Raw genomic sequence first — 10,179 nt, forward strand, 5'->3', positions numbered from 1 at the left:
AAGCTACCAAATTAATTTTAGACATGGCACCAGTAATTTGCAACTGACATACCAAATTTTGCAACTACCTTACGAATAATTTGCAACCTTCATTCAAAATTTTAAGACAACACACTTTTTAGTGATCACAAAAGATATGAACTGTATATATAAGAAATATGTATTAATTCATCTAATACATCTGCAAATATCAGTTGTCCATATACACAAAAGCATGAACTTAGATTTACAAATGAGGGGTTGCTATGTACCAAAAAATCCCCTAGTACTACCAATATATATCTACATAAACCTATATATGTCAACCAATCCAAGTTGATTTAATCTCATGTTTAAGAAACATCAACTTGGATTTATAAAAGAGGGCTGCTATATGCCAAAAAAACCCCTAAAACTACTTATATATATGTCACCTAAATCGAAGTTCATGTGGTAACCTATTTACAGTAACATCAACTTGGATTTGGATTTCAAGACCTCTTCTACGTATAACTTGCTTCATGGTAGTGAGAACAATGATAACCTTCTTTTGTTGATATTGAGACTTGATCCTTACACGATGAGGTCTGCTAGCTGGTCGAGATGTTCTAGGAGGCAGCAAAGGTTTGGTTCATGAGCTCAGACACTATCAACGCATTTAGCTTCGTATGTTATAGGTCTCAACAGCATGTATAGTGCCACTATATATTTTCTCCTGTGAGCTACGAAGATAACATTCCTCGACATAGTTATACACATTACCATGTACTTCTTTAATGGCTTCATAAGCATATAGCAAGGAATGCCAGACATTTGCCAAACTTTGCATGTGCATTCCCTTAGTATCATATTAACACATACATCTCCACATGGTGTCCGAACCAATGCAATATGTGAGCCATGCAGTTGAACTATTATAATTTCTGCCCTCAAAATATTTTCCTTCAACTTTGCTTCAACATTTAGACCAACTATGCCTTTTCACTTACTCATGGCTGCCTTACCTATAAAAAAATTTCTTACTTAATTTGTCTCTATGCTCGTTTATAAGAACCATATACTATGCCTCCTCTCCTCAAGAATCTATGCATTAAATAGTTCAGCCAAGTTATGTTATCTTATCCCATCTTAAAAATGGCAACAACGATAGTGCCCACTGATTAACATCGCCTTGATTTCAACCCATCTTGCTAATTGTGGAGAGAACATCCTTAAATTTCCCATGGCTATACAAAATTCATGCTCATACCTTGCATAGGCAATGTGATCAAGCAACTTTAGTGCCTCTTCCTTGTTGTTCCTTCTCATTCCCTACAAACTTTGTTAAACTCAAAGCTAAAATTCTCTTTGACATGTTGATAGCAAAATGCATGTCTATCGCCACTAAATATGGCTCTAATAGCACCAATAATAGCTTTATTTCTTTAGAAATAATAGTTACCTAGAGTGAACCAATGATATCTTAATATTTTATTGAAACCAAGTCTAATCATTGTAAGTTTCACTACCAATTATTGCAAAAGTTAATGGAAACAACTCATTATCAGCATCGTATGTTGAAGCTGCCAGTAAGGTGCCCTGATAAGACCACTGAGAAGAGATCCATCCACATATAAAGTAGGCCTAACCCTAAGTAAGAATCTTTTGATGGAACAACCATATGCAATAAATAATCATTCAAATCTATTGCTCTCAAAAGCCACCCATTTTGCTATAATGTCAGTATCACTCTATTAGTCTATTACATAACCAACAAACAAGCATATATGATTGGTTAGAAAGCCTATTTATTTCCACAATGCCCTCTCTTTTGCTCTTAAGGCTTGATAATAAGTTAGACTTATGCCATAGTCTCTATATAAGTCAGCTTTGATTTCATTGGGTCTTTTTCCATATTAGCCCTTACTACATCATCAATTATAGATGAAGTCAGTGTGCACCTTATACTATAAAAACATCAAGGTCTTATTGGGCAAAATATAAGTGATCATTCTTGAAAGTTGTTACACAAAGCAAAGGCATTAACTTCTATAATGAATATGCTGTTATCTTCCATTGACATCCTTTTGCCTTGCAAACTGCAATTATTTTATTTGTTTGTTCTTCACAAATTTATATTCAAACCTATATGCAATACTATACTTGTAGATTTCTTGTCTATAATCATTAGCACTCACAAAAATATGCCCAGGTCCTATTAGAAAATCCTTCCATTTTGTTGCATTTAGCTTAGGCATTGGTATTGGGATACTTTGCATTGCACATTGTAGAACTTCAAGATCTTGTGTAGCATGTGAATTCCTAGCTAAAATCCTACTCTGCATTTCTATTCAAATCATGTTTATTACTACCATTCATATTCATATTAGTATAATATTAATCATGCAACTATTTAAAAAATTACCAATCAATTGAATCTCTTGTTGCTTCTATACTTTGCTGTATCTTCCTAATGATATACACATAAGCAAAATTATCATTCAACTTCATTAACTAATTATCCCTTCATCATCTTTAAGATTTAAAAGAGCTTACAATTAAACTTTACTGTGTACTTCAACTCTATTCCATTTAAATCACAATTCAACATGATGGAATCAATCTAACAAGTCCTTCAAGAGACATTCCTTCTCTGATCATTCTTCCATTACAACTCCCTCTATCATAATACATTGTCCCATGCATATCTTTTACAATATCTCCACCAAAATGAAAATAACAAAAAATTTCTTTAAACAACTACCTTCCATCGTACCCAATAATATCAACCTACAATAAATAAAATAACATGTAATAATATATTAGAAACAAGTTACTTTTGACATCAGTGATTTTTTGCATCAATGAGACATTGACAACATTCCATCTTAAAAGATAGACACTCAATGATAAATTCTTACACTTTCAATTGCTAGATGTCAAATCTTCATGCCAAATCTTTAGAAACATGAAATAAAAAAAATCTTTCATGTTCAGTTGCAAACAAAAGTTCCATCTTTTTTCTTACAAGTTTTATTTTGCAAGAAATTAGACATTAATAGAGTCAAACTTTTTATTCAAATGCAGAGATTTGCAAAAACAAAAAACTATCTAAAGGCACCAGCCAAACAAACTCACGTAGGCAGAGAATAAGAGCTTACTTGAGTCAATAATTAATGAAACTCCACCTCTTCCAAGTGCAACTCTATTTTAGAAATGGACATTCTTCAACGTGCAACTCCACTAGTTACATGTAGCTCTCATTAGTAGCAAGAAAGAGACACATCGAGAGGGACATGTTGGAGTTGATGAGTGTAAATGTTATATTTAATCATAAGGGCATTTTAATGATTTCTATCATAACTTTGATTTGTGAAAAAAAGAATGGGACTTTATTGGCCTTTTACAATTACTTGGGAGCAAACTGGATTTAATTACTCCTTTTAGGACTTGATTGTCATTTTTCCTAAATTATATCATTTAAGTCATTCTCCGAATCACCATGACACTTTCCTTTAATGCAAACACTATTGTTCATGGTTGTTTTATTTGAGCCATATGCCATTGTATGAAATCTATAACCATTGACATTATATTGATGCCATGTCTACACTTCTCCAAAAGGACCAAAAGCTAAGTACTTTACTCTACTATCAAGTACACCATTTTTTGGATCAAATACCTATCAAAAGTTAGTGACATAATTAAAAGTTAGTGATATAAGAAGTAAAAAATAAATGTTTTAAATGGTAGGCTTTGAAACTAACATATTTAATTAACCACTTTGCAAACTCATTGTTTGTCTTCCTCTCAATCTCTTCCTCAGTTATATTGGGATTTTCTACCACCAATTCATCTTCAAAAATCCTACATTTTTCACATAGGTGTGTCAATTTCATATACCAAGATATTTAATTAAGTATAACATTTGATTCATATATGATATTCTTGCTTCATAAATGGCTCAATCTCAGCCCAATTTAAAAGCACATATATTATAGCTATATTGAATTCCTCATCACTTAAATGTCTTTTACGTATCTTTCCACTAACATGACTTGGATGAGTAAATATTAAGAGGAATCCATCTAGGGTAATATACTCACCACCATAATCATTTTTACTTACTTTGCTTAGCTTGGTTTTGATAGGGATTGTCGTTTGCCTTCAAAATTAAACTAAAGCTAACCTTAATGCAATATAGGGCCAACCCTAGGTCATCTCTTAAGGAATGATTTTAAGTCTAATTTAAAAGTTATCTAGTAAAATAAATCACCTAAAGTTTGAAGTTGATTAACTAATTGCTAACCTAATTATCTAGTGAGTTAAACTAGAAAACTAATCCTAATTATGAATGGAATGGACTTCCCTTTTAATGTAGGAACCGTAGGGTGTTGCTAATGGAAGAATCTTAGCCTCTAATTAATTATGGCACCTCACTCAACTTCTCTTCCTTAGTTGAAAAATGTATTTACTTAAGACAACCATCTCAAACAACCTAGCTTCACTAATTCAATTCCCTAAGTACTATTACAAGTCCCTTAGGTAACCTCACTAGCTTAGCTCAAGAATTAACCAGGTGTTTAGTTAAAATTCATTCCCAATTACTACTAGCCAAAGCTGTACCTAAGCTCAAAACTATGAAAACTCAAGTAACTTATCAAGTATTCACCACATAATTATATGATAGGCTAATACAAGACATTCACCAAATGAAATCACATATTAAAATGCAAAATCATAGAGTGGACAAAATTTTAGCAGCACATAGGTCATGAAATTCAAGTCAACAATCTTGTTTCAATACTAAAAATTACAACCAACCATGAAACTAAAGTCAAATTGAACTACAACTAACCATGTCATAGTATTATAGTGAAATTGAAACAAGATTAAGAAATAATTGAGCTTAGCCAAATGAAGACTTCAAAACTCCTCTTTCATCAACTCCTCCCTAGGATTTCATGGAGAATTTAGCTAGAAAACATCAAAACCATCTTACTCCTCCAAGAACTAGACATAGCCAAGTAGAGCTCCATGGAAATAGTGGAATCAAGTTTTAAATCTTCTTACAAGTGGTAGGGATAGGTTCATCCAAGTAAGAGGAATGGAATGGTGGTGGTTTTGTGGAGGTTTGATGGCTGAATGTGGAGTTATGGATGTTGGAAAAAGGAAGAAAGTAGAGAGAAGGTAGAGAAAATGAAGAACAAGATGAACTAAAGAGAGAAATTGTGGAAGATGAGTAAATGAGTGAATCAATCTGATTTTAGGAGGTAAATGGCATGCTTCCCCTTATTTCCCATCAGCTAAAGGCTTAATTAAAAAATAAGAAAAGAAATTAAAATGAAAATCGGAGCCTTGTCACACTTGCAAGGTGGTAACCTTCTATTAGTTTGTAGATGATTCCAATGTGTGTGTAATTTCTCATGTGTCATTCACATCACTTAAGCTGATTTAATATCCTAAAAATAGCATAAATCACGTGAAAATGCTCAGCCATTGACCTCAAGGAGTGTTGACTTCAATTGCCCAATTGATGCACAAGTCACATGCCACCTATGTCATATAAATCACATAATTCAATTAAATGGCATGTGATATAATAAAATATAATTAATATATAGAATTAAATTAATAATTAGAAGGGAGAATTTATTAAATTAATCAAGTTTTAGGCTACATAAAATTATATAAAAATTTTCACACAAAGGCGAACCGAAAACTAGGTTAAACTAAGACACTTAAAAAAGTGTTGACTTTTTATTTAGTTACTCCCAAACTAAAATAAATTTTAAAAATATAATTTCACCACTCATTAACTAGATATAAAATGGACTTTGTCAATTTTTCTTGTACATTTTCTCAAAAGTTCATTTTTTGGACCAAAATACCCCTAATATATTAAACCTAGAAACTTAGGCAAAATTTCAAATCTAATTCAATGTGTGCACTTGAATATGATAAATCATTAATAAAAGGTCCTAATTAATAAATAAAAGTTGGTAACAAATGTGTTCTATTAAGTTTCAATGTGAGGAAGAAAATACTATGAACAAAAGTTTAAAAGTTCTTACATCAAGTAAGCTTCGCAAATTGAACCCTCCCCTATTGATCCCCTTCCCGCGCACCCCCTACCGAGCCCTCCCCCATCCCCTCCACCTCCCCCTGCCACTCCACCCTCCCCCCTTTTGCCGCCATTCCCTTTGCATTCCCTTCTACCACCTCTTCCTCCTCCTCCTCTTCCTATCGCTTGTTCCTCCTCTTGTTGCTGCCGCCACTCTTGATTGATTGGGTATGCCTCTTAATTTTTGTAAAGATGATTTTTTATTTTTTTATATTTTTTGTTAATTTTTTTAATTTATTAGGTTGATATGTGTATATATATATGATGATAATGATATTGATTATTGTTGGGAATGCTGTTAGTGGCTTCATAAAGCCTTAAATTGTTGCATGTGATCATTAATTTGGTCTATTAATTTTTTTAAAATGTCTTGGGAGGTCTAATTTTTAAAGGAGATTCTGCCAAAATTTTTAAAAATTTATTCTTTCCCCTAAATTGTTTAAATTTAATTGTTATTGATATTCATTATTGTTGGAAGTGCTACTAGTGGCTTCATAAAGCCTTAGGTTGTTGCATGTGATCATTAATTTGGTCTAAAATTATCAATTTTCTCTATTAAAATTTTCTAAAAGTCTTGAGAGGTCTAAGTTTTAAGGGAGACTCCATCAAAATGTTTTAAAATTCATTCTTTCCCCTTGAATTGCTTAAATTTAGTTTTTAAGAAGGGCTCATTAGGTTGTTTGCATGTGGTCATTTATTTAGGAATTTAGATTTCTGAAATAGTTTGAAGGTAATAACATTAGTTATATTCTTTAAGAGTTGACATATAGATTGTAGTTGGATGAATGCTAGATGAACAAGTAATGAGTATGATAATGGGGTGAAAAATTTTTAGAATTTGCTAAGCAAAATGCTGTTGATAATAGTACAAGGTTCTATTATCCTTATGTTAATTGCTTGAATGAGAGGAGATTAGGTGCTGCCAAAATAAGAGAACACTTGATTTGTGATGGGATTTACAAGAATTATGCAGTATGGATTTGACATGGTGAATGATTGGAAAATTATAGTAACATGTCTCAATATATGGAAATTGATAATCTAGATGATGAAATAGATATGAATGAAGATTGGTTAGAGGACATGATCCGTAATATTGGGGAACAAGCTTTTGAATGAGCACATGTGTATGATAACTTATGCACTGACGTGGAGAAGCCTTTATACCCGGGGTATACTGATTTTAGTTTGTTATCTGGGGTGTTAAAACTTGTTACCTTAAAGGCAAGAGCTGGGTGGAGTAACTAAAGTTTAACTTGGTTGCTAGAGTTATTTTAAATAATGTTGCCGAAAGGAAAAGTACTACCAAGTTGTCATTATGATGCCAAGAAGATCTTATGTCCAATGGGTATGAAGTATAAAAAAAAAATACATGCATGCCCTAATGATTGTGTGTTGTACAGAAAAGAGCTTGAATGGGAGGAGAAGTTTTCAAAATGTAGGGCACCACGGTATAAAGAGAAGGGGGCTCCTACAAAGGTCTTATGGTATATTCTAATTATACCAGGTTCAAGCACTTGTTTGCAAATACTAATGATGCGAAAAACTTGATATGGTATGCAAATGAGAGGATATCTTATGGAAAACTTTGACATCCAGTCGATTCTCCTTAGTGGAAGAAAATTGATCAATTGTTTCCTGAATTTGGCAATGAGCCAAGAAATCTGAGGCTCAGACTTTCTACTAATGGAATGAATCCTTATGGTAGTCTCAGTAGTATATATAGTTCATGGCCTGTTCTTTTAGTGATTACAACCTATCACCTCGGCTGTGCATGAAACAAAAGTACATGATACTATCCATATTGATTTCAGGACCAAAACAATCTAGAAATGATATTAATATTTACCTAAGACCTTTAATTGAAGTTTTGAAAATGTTGTGGGAGGTAAGTGTGAAAGTGTTTGATGCAAATCGAAAGGAAAATTTTAAGTTACATGCTATGATCTTTTATACTATAAATGATTTTCCTACATATGGGAATTTTTATGGCTATAGTGTGAAAGGTCATAAAGCTTGTCCAATTTGTGAAGAAAGCACAAACTATCATCAATTTCAACATGGAAGGAAAACAATCTACCTTGGCCATCGGAGGTTTCTCAGGTGAGATCACCCTTATCATAAATTAAAAAAAGTTTTTCATGGTCACCAAGAGCACAATGCTCTAGATGTTTTGACTAGGGATCAAGTGTTTGAACGGGTGAAAGACATCAATATTGTCTTTGGTAAGACTAAAAAGAACATTGGTCCAAAAAACATATAGAAAAAAAGATCTATCTTTTTTGACCTTCCACATTGGCACAATCTTAAAGTGAGGCACTATATTGATGTTATGCATGTGGAGAAAAACGTGTGTGATAGTATTATTGAAATGTTTCTGAATATACTAGGTGAGACTAAGGACGGTGTGAATGCAAGATTATATTTGAAAGAAATGGGAATACGAGAGGATTTATACCCGAGACTAGAAGGTAAGTGAACTTATTATCCCCCAGCCTCTCATATATTGTGCAAGTTTGAGAAAATAAGTTTTTGTGGGTTTTTATATGGAATTAAAGTTCCTTCATAGTATTTTTCAAACATTAGGAAGCTTGTGTCTATGAAAGAGTTGAAACTGCTAGGCTTAAAGTCTCATGATTTCCATGTCTTGATGCAATAACTATTACCTTTGGCTACTCGAGGCATATTGAAAGAAGATTTAAGACTTAACAATAACTAGACTCTATTTCTTTTTCAATGCTTTATGCAATAAAGTTATTGATCCCTGTAAACTAGAAGAGTTAGAATAAGAAGCTTGTATGATTTTGTGCCAACTTGAGATGTACTTTTTTCCTACATTTTTTTGACATTATAGTTAACCTAATAGTGCACCTAGTGAGAGGGGTAAAAATGTGTTGCCTTATTTATTTATGATGGATATACCCAGTTGAGAGATATATGAAAATACTAAAAAAGTATGTCAAGATTCCATATTGACTAGAAGCATCGATAGTTGAAAAATATGTTGCCAAAGAAGCCATGGAATTTTGTTCTAATTACTTGTCAAGTACAGAATCAATTGGACTTCCCAAATCTCATCATTAGAAGAGGCTATTAGGTCAAGGCACATATGGAGTATCAGTAAAGAGCATGAGTCATGATGAATTACAAGACGTACATTTATATATCTTGAATCATATTGATGAAGTTAAAGATTACATTTCTTCTCACAAAGAACTTCTAAAGCAAAAAATTATTGAATGAGAATGACTGAAAAAAGGTTGTTGAAAGAGCATAATAAGACTTTTATAGATTGGTTCAAGAAGTAGCATTTTTGATACAATTAAATGGCTGGCAGGAAGTCCTAACTTTGATGTTATATGTTGGAGTGCATATGATATTAATGGGTATTCTTTCTATACAAAGTCCTTGGATGAAAAGAGTATAATACAAAATAGTGGGGTTATGATAGTGGCTAAAGCCGTTCACTTTTCTAGCTCAAAAGATAAGAAACCTAAATTAGCAATAAAGGCTTATTTTGGGGTTATTGAAGAGATTTGAGACGTTGATTATACAAAATTTAGAGTTCTTGCTTTCAAATGCAAATAGGTTGACATCAACAATGTTCATGATGATAACTTAAGATTTACAATGGTTGATCTTAAAAAACTAACTTATGGGAATGAGCCATTTATCATGGCAGATCAAGCTAAACAAGTTTTCTATGTGACAGATCTAGAAAATAAAAATTAGTCAATAGCACTGAAAGGAAAAATGGTGATTGATAGTGATGATAATCAAGAATCAAGTTTCAATATTTTTGAAACCCCTACTTTCTCATCAAGGCTACCAATTTTGAATGTAGTAGATGAAGTAAATGATGAACATGCCATAAGAATTGATTACTATGAAGGGATATGAGAGAATATCCCTATATGAATTTAGTTTTTAAATTAAAGTATGTTTTCTAAGTTCAATTAAATTTATATCATGTTTTCTAACTATCTTATATTTGTTTATTTTTCTAATTTATATGAATTAATAGGAATATGGAGTATCAGAGTGAACATGGTGATGACACTCAAAGCCAGCTCATTATTGGCCAGCCACTTAGCGAT

Source organism: Prosopis cineraria, unplaced genomic scaffold (assembly GCF_029017545.1).
Source record: "Prosopis cineraria cultivar Desert tree isolate PC_DT_omini unplaced genomic scaffold, ASM2901754v1 PC5, whole genome shotgun sequence".
NCBI classification, from domain to species: Eukaryota; Viridiplantae; Streptophyta; class Magnoliopsida; order Fabales; family Fabaceae; genus Prosopis; species Prosopis cineraria.